We start from the raw sequence: 13,805 nt of genomic DNA on the forward strand, positions 1-13,805 counted from the left end.
AATGGCCACGGCGCCTGCGCAGCACGGTTGCGCGGGCTATCTGCGCATGCGCGCCGCTCGGCGCGCGGCCGATCTCCGGAGCCTTTGGGAAGGAAGGTCGAGCGTTCGGGCGGCTGCGGCCGTTCTGTGGGGCGGCGTTACAAAACAGCTAATGGTGGTGGCCAAGCGGTCTTACTGCTTTCTTCGAAAAACTTCCCAGACTCGCGGACAGAAGTGTAGAACCTTGGCGCTTTCACAAGTGCTTATCAGGAAATGAATGAGAATTGGGGCCTCTCGAGCCACAAGGACCCAACCAACTACTATGTTTTTTTCTCCCCTCAGGGAGCCCCCGTCAGAGCCAGTCTCCTAGTGGGGAAGCCTTTTAGGCTGTCTTCGAGGAACTTTGTCGACCCTTCCACAGTCAGAATCGCTTGTTCTCTGCTCCCAAGATGGCGCCACAGGACGGAGGAGTTGGAGGAATCCAGCAGTTACCCGCAAACGTGTGAAGACCGCGCTCGCCGTACCGGCTTCCACCAACTGTCCTGAACCCCAATTCCAGTCGCCCTCGAACCAGTAGAAATTCTGGAGCAGCACTTAGGTCCTCGGGGCCACTGCAGGTCGCTAACTGAGCACTTCGTTCCCTTTCCTGGTTTATGAGTTTGACCCCAGTGCTTGGCTCTAAGGTGATGAACATGTCAAGATTTTCCAGTCCAGAGCCACACTGTGTTCTCTGGGGGTAGTTATCCAGCTGTTCATGGAGCACTAATGCACTGGAAATCCCATGGCCGCAAAGTTTTTGGCCATAGGGAGATGGAGGACAGTTTGAGAGAGCCGAAAAGGATAATGTTGAATTGATAACTCCTTTGCAGGGGCAGCAGCACCACGGAAGCAAGAATTCCTTGTGTGCCTGCAAGTTAACGGAAAGTAAGCCAGAAGTATGCTGAGTTGGCACCTAGAGTCAAAATACCAAGTTTTTTTTTCTACATCCCACCTCTTTACAAAGGACAGTTCCTTTGAAGGCGTTTATGTTTGGGTAGGTGAGAATAACACATACAAATCAATAATGCCAGACTCTCTATGTAAGTAACAAGAAAAGTAATTTAGCCCCAGGAAAGTAACAGTAAGACATTTAATACTAATCTCCAGTTCTATTTTTCTATTGGTATTTTGCATTTTAGCTCGAACAAAACTTGTCATTAGATACATTTCATTTCGTATTTTGAGTCATTCCAGTTGGTAGAATCTTAGCTGTAAATGAGTGGTTTAAGTGAAACCGCCTTATCTGTAACTGAGGAAACCGTACCAAAGGATTTTGAGACCTGATGAAGGTCTGATACAGGTCAGTGCCAGGGCTGATTTCCTGACGCCCATCCCAGAGCATTTCCCATTATACCATGGTGCCCTGGTGTAAGAACCACTGGAGTTCCAAGGATGGTGAGTTATTTTTAGTGTTTTAATTTTCAGACTTGCATAATGACACTGATTTCACATCCAAAATGAGGGCTCCTTAAAAAAATTAGTACCAGGGAACATACTTAGCAATGGGAAATGGGAAGAAGGGTTGGAGACTGTCAGAGCAGGATTTTGTTTGCTTTATTGATTTTATTGGCATTGGAGCAGGGTTGAACTGGAATTTGTCAAACTTGAAGTCATCAGTATTTAAGGAGTACTCACCAAGTGCCAAGTATGTTTTAAGCATCATGCAACGTACAGGAGAGTTCACATAATAAATTTATTATGACCAGTTCACATAATTTTAATACAAAGATATGCACAGTTCCTTGAATCTGGAAGGTCTTAATTAATGTTTGTTGAATGAAACTACGTATAAATGAAACAATGGAATTTCAAAGAACAGAGATTACCATCAGTTGTAAATGGGAGGAGCTTGTATAGACACATCAGGAGCAAAATTAGTCAAGGGTTGGAAAGGTGGTGTGTTTGTAAAGGCCTAAGGATTTCCTTCTGCTCAGGAGAGCTTTGATTTAGAAGAGAGGATCTTGCTTGTGCTACCAGCTGAACAATAGTGAATAGTTACTGCCAGTCTGACTCCTGTCCCTTACATGGGCTGATGTCTACCACCTACTTACCACAAAGACTGTTGGAAATATTATTGAATCAATGCCTATAAAAGCTATAAGTAAACAAAAGGCCCAAAATATAAAATGCATGCTCTGTATTAAAACTTAATAATCCTTAAGCTTTAGATATTTTCCCAATATGATCCCAAGGAGTTAAGTTTCCTGCAGGAAGGATCTTGTACAATTCAGTGCAGAGGGACTGAAAAATGCATGCAGTTTTCCACTCTAAGATGTTTACCCAGTTCATTTTCTTAGTGCAGGGATGGGACCAGTTTATGGGGTGTAGGAGCATAAGGTAGTCCTGATGGTATATAAATAGCACACTATTACGAATACCGTACTTATAAGACAGGCACATAAGCATACATCTGAATACCAGGTATTGTTTTCTTAAATTGGGAAGTGAAGTCTGTAGTGCTAGCCTGTAAATCTCCTGGAAGGCCCACTTAAATGTTTTGTTTCTAATACTTTTTTCATGTTGTTATGCAATTTTAGATTACTTTAATAAAAAGGTGGTGTGATGGAGTGCTTAAGAGAGTTCTTTAGAAAGAACTAAAACTGGGTTCAAATTCTGACTACAGATTACCAGCTTCAGTGACTTTGGGCAAGTCAATCAACTCAAAATTTACCTGTCAAATGAGGATAATAGATCCCACTGCTTAGGGTTGTTCTAAGGATTAAGATGGAGAATGTATATATAGTGCCTGACAGTTCTTGGGACATTAGAAGCAGTCAATAAATTGTGGCAATTATTATCTAAACATACTGTACCAAGTTGATTGTCACAATTATTTTCCAATTGTGGCTTCTCTCCAGGCATTCTCTTAATATCTTTCAGGGAGCAGAAGTTCTGAATTTTGAGGAAGTCCATTTATCAGGTATCATGCCCAAGAATTCTTTGCCTAACCCAAGGTCAGGTAGGTTTTCTCCTATTTTTTTCTAGAGATTTTATAGTTTTTACATTGATTTACAGTGTTAAACTAAACTTTTGTTGGGAAAAGTCCTACTTGGTCTTGATGTATTATTCTTTTTATACATTACTGTATTCAGTTGCTACGATTTTGTTAAGAAACTAATAAGTTAATATCCTATTTAACTTTTTTTCTCATGAAGGATATTATTTTGTAGTTTACTTGTAATTTCTAGTTTTGGTATGAGAATAATTCTGGCATTTTAGCATTCAAAAGTATTACTTTCTCTTAAATTTTCAGGAAGAATTTGTGTAGGATTGCCATTTCTTAATTTCTAAGCATGGAAGTTTTACGTTACGTTTTATTACTGATTTCTGCCTTAATTGCGCAATTTCTAGCTTAATTACTGACTTATTTTTGCTTGCTTTTCTTTCAGTTACTAAGAAAGGTGTGTCTCCCAAATGATTGTGGATTTGTCTGTCTACTCTAATTCTATCATTTTTTCTTTATGTATTTTGAGGCTATATTATAGATGCCTCTGTGTTATAGAATTATCATGTCTTCTGATAAATATTTTATCATGAAATATCCCTTTCTAACAGTGTTTTTTGTCTTAATGTTTACTCCTCTGATATTAATACAGCTATACCAGCTTTCTTTTGGTTAGTATTTGCCTAGTATATTTTTTTCTCTTCTTAAACTTTCAACTTTTCTATTACCTTATGTTTTTGGATGTGTTACTCATAAACAATGTATAGTTGCTTTTTATTTTTATTGTATATTTATTTTTTAACTGAAATATCTAGTCTATTTATATTTAAAGTAATTACTGATATATTTGAGTTTAACTCTACCATCTTATTATATGCTTTATTTTTGTCCTGCCTATTCTGTCCTTTTTGTCTTCTCTCCTTTCTTGCCTTCTTTTGGATTTTTAAAAATTATTCCATTTACAAGGACTAATTTAAAGGTGTGCTGGAGCCAGCTCACACTGACTCAGGACAGCTGATTGTGCCCATCTCTTCCCAACTCCATGTTCAACAACCACTTGTTGAAATTGGCCATGGTGGGAGCATTTACACCATGGAGAGTGGCAAAGGCTATAGGACTTTTGTCCTACAGAGAGCTGGTTGTTCAACATTTACCAGTATACCCGTGGTTAGTACTTTATGCAAAGGTCTTAGAATATCTTCACTCCATTATTATCCTTCCCCACAGTTATATGCTATTCTTCTTATGTATTTTAATTCTATAGTAAATACTATAAATTTACCATTTTCTTGAGGTCCTGTGGGATTTGTTACCAACATGTTGTTCTGACTAGTTCTCATTTATGTTCTTGTCTTCTCCTATGCTTGGTTGCCAGCATTGTGTCTAACATTTTATTTTTTTAATTGTGTAGGAATAATTTGAGACCTAAAATGATTTTATCTTTGCCCAGATAAGATTTCCATTTTCATTTTGCCAGGTGCCTGAGTATGTCAGCAACCTGGGGTCACCCTTACCTAATTTTAGGATTTGAGATTTTCTGGGTCATCCAGGTGAGTCAAAACTAGGCTCCAATCCTTGGAAGAATATTCATCTTCTAATTCACCCTTACTCCTAGTGTCCCAACCCAAAGTACAGGTGTCATGGTTAATTTTATTTTTCAATTTGACTGAGCCATGGGATACCCAGATATTTGGTGAAAGGCTATTCTCGGTGTTTCTGTGAGGGTGTTTGGGATGAGACTGGCATTTAGATTGGTAGACTGAATAAAGCAGATTGCTCCCCCTAATGTGGGTGGGCCTCACCCAATTAGTTGAAGGCCTGAATAGAACAAAAGACTGTCCTCCTGCCTGACAGCCTTTAAACTGGAACATTGTCTCTTTCTAGTTCTACAGCAGCTTCTGGCCTTTGGACTTGAACTGGGACATCAGCTTCTGCAGATTTTTTACTTACTAGCCTCCATAATCACTTAAGCCAATTCTTTATAATAAATCTCTTTATATCTATCTCCTTCTCTCCCTCTCTCCCTCTCACTCTTGCTTTCTCTCCTATTGGTTCAATTTCTCTGGAAAGCCCTGACTAATATAACACACACTTATCTGGACCCTTGTTCTTGCAGAGCTCTGAACTCTATACCTTTTGTGTCTGTAGATATGATAAGCTGTTAAAAAGTATTGCTCAGCCTCTCAACCATTTGTTCTGAAATCAGTAAATAGCCGTTTAGGTAAAGCATTCCTAAAATGCTGTGCTCACTCTCTGATGTTCTTTTTTTTCTTGGGTATTGATTTATATTTACTACTTATTAGTTCTTTCTTATCTTTGAGTAGATGTTTTGTATATTCTGTCCACTTCTCTAGTTACCATTAGTGGGAGAGTTGTCTGTTGTCCTAGTCCTCCATTACCAAAATTATTTGGTAAGTAACCATTTTAAAAAATTACTGTATTTGTCTATTTTATTTTGCCAGATTTGATTGCATGAATTATATGTCTGTAACACATTATTACATTGTTTGCTTTGCAGTATATGTATAGTGATTGTTAAAAGAGAAGTTTAATTCTTATCTGATATGGTGCATATCACTGTGTACTGCTCACAAATGTGATCACTATGGAGTTCATTAAATGTTAAATAATTAGGCAATTGGTGTTTAAAAATGTTTATGTTGTGCAGAAATGGTTGGAGAATTTTTTATAGGTGTTGAGGGTTTTAGTGATATTTAGAGAAATTGGTTGGAGTTTTTGGACAGGCAGTGAATGCATTCTTAATTTCTTATTTAATATAATATAAAATAGGTTCCTTTGATTTTAGAGTTGCTTTCAGGAATGCATTAACCTGGGATGACTGTAGTTCTGTAGCATATAGCATGCCTCTGATTTTGTGTGCGTGTATTTGTAGGCTTCTTATGTCACACTCCCAAATGAAGATGTTGGCAAATGCTGAGTAATTCCACACCTGAGGTGAAGTTAACCAACACAGAGTGTTTCTTCAGGAACAAATTTTGAGGTAGCAGAAAACTACCTATAATCAGGATAGTGATTATTTTGCAAGAGTGCTGAGTGAAACAGCTGGTTTGCTCCTGAGCATAGCTGTTCGTCTTTGGTCCTGCTGTGGGCCTGAACAATAATGCATATGAACCCAAGTTCTGCCTCCCCCCATACACACCCTAAGTGATCACACAGGCTCTTGGCTTCAACCATCACCCTTAGGTTGCTGACCCTCATGTCATTTCATTCCTGACTCCTGATAGTTCTGACTGCGAGCTGCTCTGCCTGGTGTCTCATCAGCTCCCACTTCAGTTCAATATGTTTAAGACCCATTATTTCTCCTCCCCTCCCCACCTCAGCGTCTACTCTCTTCTTTACTTCCCACTTCAAGGTGTCATCCCCTACCATAGATTGGTTACTGCCTCCCAGGCAGTCAGTCACCAAGTCATATCACATCTACCACCTATGTATTTCTTTTATTTCCCCCTAAAAAAGCTTTCAAACCTACAGAAAAGTTGCAGGAATAGTATAATGAATATCAGTATACCTGTTTACTTAGGTTCACCAGTTAACATTTTGTCACATCTGCTTTATCATTCTATCTTATATGTATACATATATGTAAATAACAACAATGGTTATTATTTTTATTACTCATTGAACCATTTGAAAGTCAAAGACATCATGACTCTTCATTCCTAAATTTTTCAGTATGTAACTGAACAACAAGGACCTTCTCTTATGTAACCGTAACACAATGGTCAAATTCAGGACATTTAACATTACTTCAATATTAGTATAACAATAATTAACATAAGCTAACTGCAGAACTTATTTATATAACACATAATTATAAGTTCACCTTCAAATTTCACTGATTTTCCAATAATATCCTTTTGAGAAATTTTTTTTCTTGATCTTAAAGCCAATCCAAGATCGTTTGTTGCATGTCATGCATGTTTCTTCAGTCTTATTTAAAACAGTTTCTCAGCCTTTTCTTCTTTGCCTTTCAGGACATGAATAGTCTTAAAGAGCTCATATCAGTTATAGGTGTTCTTCAGCTGGAGTGGACACCACCTTCACTGAGAGATCACAGCTGACATCACTAACAAAGCACCCACTGACATCATGTGTCATCCAGCAATGCGGTGGTGGAAAACAGCTCTGCTTCCGTAGTATTCCTGCCAAAAATATATGACCTGAATTGAATCATGACAAACCTCCCTTGCTTTCTGCATAAAATCCACACTCCATAATAGGTCACCAAGGACTCTCACCATGTCTTTTTTGTGGCAGACACTCTGGCTATCCACACATCATCTTTCCTCCCTTGGCATCCCCACTTTTGTTCAGGTGGCCCTAAGGGAAGTCAGGCCCTTTCCTAGTCCAGGGAATGAACCACATTTGGTCCAACCCCACTGCCACTTGCTGCTGATTAGGAATGGGTATGTGACTCATTTCTGCCAATCAGGACTTAAGAGGAAGTCTCCTGGGGAGCTTCTGGGGAGAAAATATGCTCCCTGATAAAAAGAACGATGAGGAAGTCTTATCTTTTTCCTGTCTTGAAAATGGTTGTGGGAAGATATGATGCTTAGAGCTGTGGCAGCTATACTGACAAAAGAGTAAAGTGATGTGGGAGGATGGAAACTGGAGTCCTTGACTTGCACTAACTCTGAAACTGACTGCAGGGTTTGGAGTGTGTCTTGCCAATGGGTTTCAGCCCGTGGCAAGAAATGACAGTAGATTGTTTCTTTGGGGTGAAAGGGTTTTATTACCCGGCATGTTCTTCTGGCAGTAGGTCAAGCACTAGCATCTCTGCCTCCACCCAGAGCACTGGGCCGAGCTCTCTATATAGTGCAATAAGAGCTTATTGCGTAAAGGTGTGGAAGCGGTAGCCTAGCAACAGGCCAGTTACATCATCAGGTGGTGTAAGTTCAGTGAGGATCCTGGCCATAGGAACCCCAACTTCCCCACAGAGTGTAAGACCACCAAGTGCCTCTCTGGCTATGCCGCTCTTGGTTGGTGTGCTGCTGCCTGCCACCGAGTACCCTATTAGCTGGTCCTACTCCCACCTTCTGTCCCCACATACTCTTCCTCCCCTTTGTGCCTAACTCATACTCATCCTTAGACTTTGGCAAACATGATTTCCTCCAGAACACCTCCCTTTATCTTTCAGGACTGGGCTTAGTGTCTCCCCTGTAGCATCTTGTACCTACCCCACAGTAGCTTTCCTAATCGCTAAACTAATTCTCATAATACAGGTTTCCCCTAGTCTAAATATCTGTTTACTATTTTGCTACCTATTTTTAAAGGTTGGTTTTTAAAATGTCTGTAGAGAAAGTTTTATGGAATCACTGCTTTAGAGTCACAGGATACATTTTTCATGAGGCTAACGCAGGGTTCAGGAAGTAGGGGAAATACGGGCCCTTATAATAGCCAGCAGGTTCCATTTCAGCCTTGTGATTCTATGATAACTCAAAGTTGGCCTTGAGTTCACAGCAGATCTCCAACCCCAGTTCCTGGTAGTTTGTGGGTGGAAGGGTCAGGGAATCTTTGTGACAATTTTGTGATTCCTGGAAACACCTAAAGGTGTACTCCACAGGGTCCGTGGGGCAGACCCAAAACCTGCTGGTTTCCCCACAAGGACCCAAGATTGCTTCACATGTGAAAGGAGGAGGAAGGCAGTTAGTGTTTTTAAATGTACCTTGGATTTGTTTTACTCAGGTAGGTAAGACACTGACATGGAAATGACTGTCTTGAGGGAAGAAGTTTTTATACTCACAGACCCATCCCTGGAAGCAGGAGGCACAGCATGGCATGCCACTGAGGGCCACGTTGGGAAGCACCAGGGCTGGTCAGGAGGCAGAAGGCATGAGGAGAAAGCATGGGCACAAACCTTTACTGTGGCTTCCCTGGGAAGGACCAGGTGAGGCAGGGTAAGCAGGTTTAGAATTGGCTAGTTTGGATAATTTCATCAGACTCTGGGGTATAGGGGCTGTCCCTACCTGCCTTGGTATTTAGCCCTGGGATAATTAGGGCAGGTGAGAATTGCCTCCTAGAGTATGAGAGCTAGACAGAGAAGGTGATTAGGAGTGTGGCCTCCAGATTGGTTAGTCTGTGTGTGAAAGCTGTTTCTATCTTTTTAAGAATTGGCTAGCCCTGGAAGAGGCAGTGTCTCCTTAGTCAGGGAGGCCCCCAGGTGCTGGAGCATCAAGAATACAGAAGATAAAATACAGTTAATACAATTAGTGATACAGATATTAGCGGCCTTCAAAGTCAGCTCAAAACATTTAGCAAAATTATTTAAATTGTCTTTGCTCCATTTACTCTGCAGAACATGGTACCAGTGCCCTGATTTCAATCATCATGGACACTAACTAGTGTTACTGTTTTGCAAGGCCATAGATATTCTTTGAGGCTGTCTTGCCAATGGGTTTCAGTCTTGGGCAAGTTCGCTATGGATTCAATGTGACCAAACAAAATGACAGCAAAACGCTCTTGGGGTGAAAGAGTTATACCCAACTTTATTTCGAGGTGGCAGGTCAGTCACTAAAATCCCGTTCACTCAGAGTGAGTCTGTATGCAGCAAGCTGGTCTATGCCTCTGGGCCTCTCTGCCTGCACAGTCATCCCGCACAGCCATCCTCTGGGCCTCTGTCCTTGGCGCTGCCACCACTCCAGCCTCTGCTCTGCTCTCCTGCAGCCTTGCATCCCTGCCACCGTGTTGCACCCAGAGCACTGGATGGAGCTCTTTTTTATAGAGTCAACAGCCATGTATTGCCCACAGGTGTGCAGTGAGCCAGTCAACCACGGCCAGGTGAGAATCCTGGCCACAGGAACTCTCATTTTATCCACAGAGGTCTTCAAGCCATTCTGAAATTACATGTCCTTAGGTAAAAACAGCATGTGTAGCTAAGTGAATACTGGGTCAGAAACCTCACCTCATCTCATGGTACAAAGAATTTATAGCTGTGCCATTAACTGAATGGTCTTGGGCAAGTCACTGAGCCTGTCTGCACCTGCCCCCCTCCTCCTCCCAAAGTGATGAGTTGCTCTGCAATTCTCTGGGTGTGGGGAAACCACGTGTGGACTATCCTCCCACGGAATGCAATTGCATTTCTCTAGCAAGAGGCCTGCTGCTGTCAGCTACTAGACTGACAGGCCTTACCAGGCCTCTCTCAGGAAACCAAGTGTTACGTCCTACGGAATGCGGAAAGAAACTTGGCAAGTGTCCAAGTGTCATGCACAGATAGGCTCTGTGCCAGGTTATCTTGTTTAAACTTCACATTCCTATGGGGCAGATGCTGTTATTATTCCTCATTGAATCGTTGAGAAAACAGGAGGTGAGATAGGTTAAGTTGCCCAAGGTCAAGGTCACACTGCTGGGAAAGTGGAACCTGTAGCTGTCTAACTTCAAAGTGTAAGAATTAGACTCATTTATGTAATTACAGAGGTGAAAAGTAGATCAAAATAAGGGCAAAATATACGGTGACAAATTCTGGCTCAGTATTAGGTGGGACTTCTGAACCATAATTGTCAGCAAAACTGCAACAGGCTGCCTTTTTCCACCGGGAGGGCTCAGGTACAAGTTGGATCACCGTTTTTTCAGGGCGGTTATGGAGGTAAACCCCCACTTGGCTGAGAGTTGGTCTAGACACCCTCTGAATGTCCCTTTGAGTGCTGAAATTCTAATACAATTCTAAGATTCCGTAATTTGGTGTCTCCCAGGAAATCCACACACGCAGTTGGAGACCCCACCAGCAGAGGGCAGTGTCTTCACATTTGGTCCATTTGCACAGAAGGAACCAAGTGTTTCCACTGGAGCACCAAGCTTAGAACCATCACAAGAAGGACAAGGGCCTGTGTGCAGGTAGAGAGGGTCCCCAGAAAAATGCTAATACCCCTTCCTCTACTAGTCTGGACAATGATTTCTTCCTGCCAGTGGATTGAAGGAAGTCAGAGTGCTGAAAGTCAAAGGGAAGGCGCTGTTTCCAGCAAGTGGGGGAAAGGTGCTTTCTGAGGGCTGTGAACTGTCAGCCCTCTGCCCCTGCACTCCAAAGAGAGTGAGGAGAAGAACAGGGTCGAGAAGTGGTAGAAAGTGACAGTGGAAACCCTGTCATACTTGGGAAGGTTGGCAGACCCAGGAATATTCAGTCCAGGGAAGAGAAACTTGAAGGAACCATGAGGACTGTCTTCCATTAAGGTTGTTCTGCAGGTTTCCGAGTGGATGCCACCAGGGGACAGGCCTCAGCTTGATTTAAGGAAAAACTTTCTGACAATGTCAGGTAGGATAACCTTGGAGCACCTTGTTCTCCATCATTCATTGACTACATGTATTTATGCCCACTAGGCCTGGCAGTCTAGTTGCTGAGGATGTGGTAGTGAATAAAACACAAACCTGGCTGTCCTCACAGAGCTGACCTGCCCATGTCTGAATATCCCAGGATATGCTGAGGTGGAGCTTGCCCGCGGCCTCATGGGTTGTTAGCCTGGATGGATCTTAACATCCCTTCAGATTCCATAATTTGCTTGTTTTATGAAATCTTGTTTGTCTTCCTATCTCTGATACACCCTTTCAGAATCTGCAGAGAAGTGACACCAAGTCTCACCAAGACTGCAGAGTTTTCATGGTTTCCAATAGAAATAAGTCTGTGAACTCTGATATATTGTAAAAATTGCCTTTCAAAAGTCTTAGGTTTGGAAGTCTTAGAAAAATAAAATTTCTTCACTTAAAAACAATCTTAAGTCAGTCTATTTTTATGTTTCTTTTATTTAAGCTGTATTGGGTCAAAGCATTAAAATTGCCAGTGTGAGAAATTATTTCTAGAGAACAGCCAGGTCACACAGACGTTACATATTCCATCCTTGACATGAACATGGAGGATCTCAACTAAAACAGACCCACTGTTACTGGCATCCAAGAGCGTACACAGCTTGTGACAGTCTCAGAGAAGCCACACTAATTTTAGCTCCTCCTGGCTGGATATTTACATCCTTAAACCCATTACCCCTGCCCCCCTAGCTCTCTCTATTCTTTAGCACCTGTTTCTTTCTGGCTTGCACTTTCCTTTGCATAGTAAACATTATCAGGATAGACCCAGTTTTCTATTTTTGTATATTTTTCTTCTCAATGGTGTGGTCTGCTGTTGAGATCTGCATCACCCTGGAAGAAAAAAAGAGGGGGAGCTGGGAAAATCCTCTTGGGCCAGAGCTGGGAGTTGACATCTTTGTCCACTTCTTGCTAGAAAGACAGTACCCCAGGATGCCAGGACTGCTTCTGCACAGGCTTCCTGCCTTGTAGTGGACACCATTGGGTCACACCTGGCTCTGTGAGGCTTTGAGGCCTGAACTCCACCCAGGTGCTGAGAGGGCGCGAGTGTGATTCCTGGTGTGCAGTGCCCACCATAAGCCCAGGGGTCTTCTGAGGAGCCAAGAGGCTCGTTCTGCCATTGTGACATGTCTTCCTGAGAAAGAAAAGCTGCTGTTCATCATATCCCACAGATGGGTTTTAAAAATTGGCAAGATTTCTGTATGGAGATTGTGGAATACTTGGGCTCAACAAGGCCCTTCATGGCCTCCCTGACACCTGTCCCATCAGCCTCGGCTCCTGCCCGGTCCAGCGCTCTTGTCCCATCCTGAGCCCCGCCTCTGGCCACGCTGTACTCTTGTGTGAATCCCACCTCTGCACTTTGGCATGTCGGATCCTCTGGAACTCATTTCTTTACCTGGTGAGGGATCGGTTTTATGTTTTCTTTTACATTTCCATTAATTTTTTTTCATTTGTATTTATTTTAATATCAGAGTCTAATACTTTCATAAAGTATGTTGATAATGCACTTGGATGTCATGGCAGCATCAACTGCTATAAAAATTTCTGAAAACTTCCTCTCAGTTTCTATTCATCTGTTGTTTTGAGCAGGTAACAAGCAGGGACCACCCATTGAGTGGCACTGCTCTAGACTCCTGTGCGGGTCACATTCTCTGTGAAGCTGCTCCATTCAGCCACCGCAGGTAGAACCAGTGGCTCCTCCCCTGTGATCTCGCCCCGTGAGATGTAAACACCACATGTCACAGAACATTCGCTCACAGCCTTGTGATTGAAGTGTGCATCTACCTCTCTGCCTGATTCTGAGCTCCACGATGGAGGACATTCTTTCTTATTCATCTCTCTATCCCACAGTACAGGTCTAGCCCATATTCAGAGCTTGGTCAGTATTTATGGGACTGAATACAGTGCCACTTTGGAAAATTCTGTGGGATGTTGGCTCAATGCTGACTCATGTACTAGTTTGCTTTAGACATCTCATGGCTTACCTAGCCCTGTGGCCAATGAGGAGAAATGGCATAAGAGTGAAGATGGATCAGGACTTGGCGAGCAGACCCCAGGGGCCCAGCTGCATCGCCAGTGGGTACTGTGGGCAGTGCTGTGGCCTGGGGGTGTGGAAGGAGACAGACCAACGATCAGGGCCAGCAGAGCCCAGGAATAAAGTCACCAAGCCAAGGCAGGGGATCTGCTTTACAGGGTGTCTAATACTGGCCACTAAAATTTAGCAGGTGGAAGGAGCTAAAACTCCTGCATCCGGGTAGTATGGGAAGCAGCCAATGAGTAAACCCCTGCCAAGGTGAGAGCTTAGGAGAGGGACTCCTTTCAGGTTTTTGGCCTAAGGGAGATAGTTACACAGTCATGGGCTTCATCCAGAGATAAGCCTCTGGTTTCCCTGTCTTCCCAAGCTAATCATTGCTTAAGAGTAAGAGAATTAAGGAAAGATATTCTGTTCTATTTTTTGTTTCCTCCCTAACCAAGTGGCAAGAAAAGCCTCGGCTTGAATTCAGAGGTCAGTGGGTTATCACTTTTGGCTACA

At 42.5% G+C, this 13,805-nt stretch overlaps 1 long non-coding RNA gene across 3 annotated transcripts; it reads left to right on the plus strand.

The window, feature by feature from the left end:
- The first annotated feature begins 65 nt into the window (after positions 1-65).
- On the plus strand, positions 66-13,686 carry LOC118918370 (uncharacterized). Of its 3 annotated transcripts, none has more exons than XR_008992217.1 (6): positions 131-596; positions 2,899-2,977; positions 5,317-5,373; positions 5,856-5,963; positions 6,958-10,813; positions 11,294-13,686. It is a non-coding gene; the product is annotated as an uncharacterized LOC118918370 (long non-coding RNA). The 3 variants fall into 3 exon arrangements; XR_005027122.2 differs by having other exon boundaries at positions 6,958-9,760; positions 10,672-13,686; XR_008992216.1 differs by lacking the exon at positions 11,294-13,686 and having other exon boundaries at positions 66-1,012; positions 6,958-7,207.
- Positions 13,687-13,805: the final 119 nt, after the last annotated feature.

The sequence above is a fragment of the Manis pentadactyla genome, chromosome 10 (assembly GCF_030020395.1).
Source record: "Manis pentadactyla isolate mManPen7 chromosome 10, mManPen7.hap1, whole genome shotgun sequence".
Taxonomy (NCBI): Eukaryota; Metazoa; Chordata; class Mammalia; order Pholidota; family Manidae; genus Manis; species Manis pentadactyla.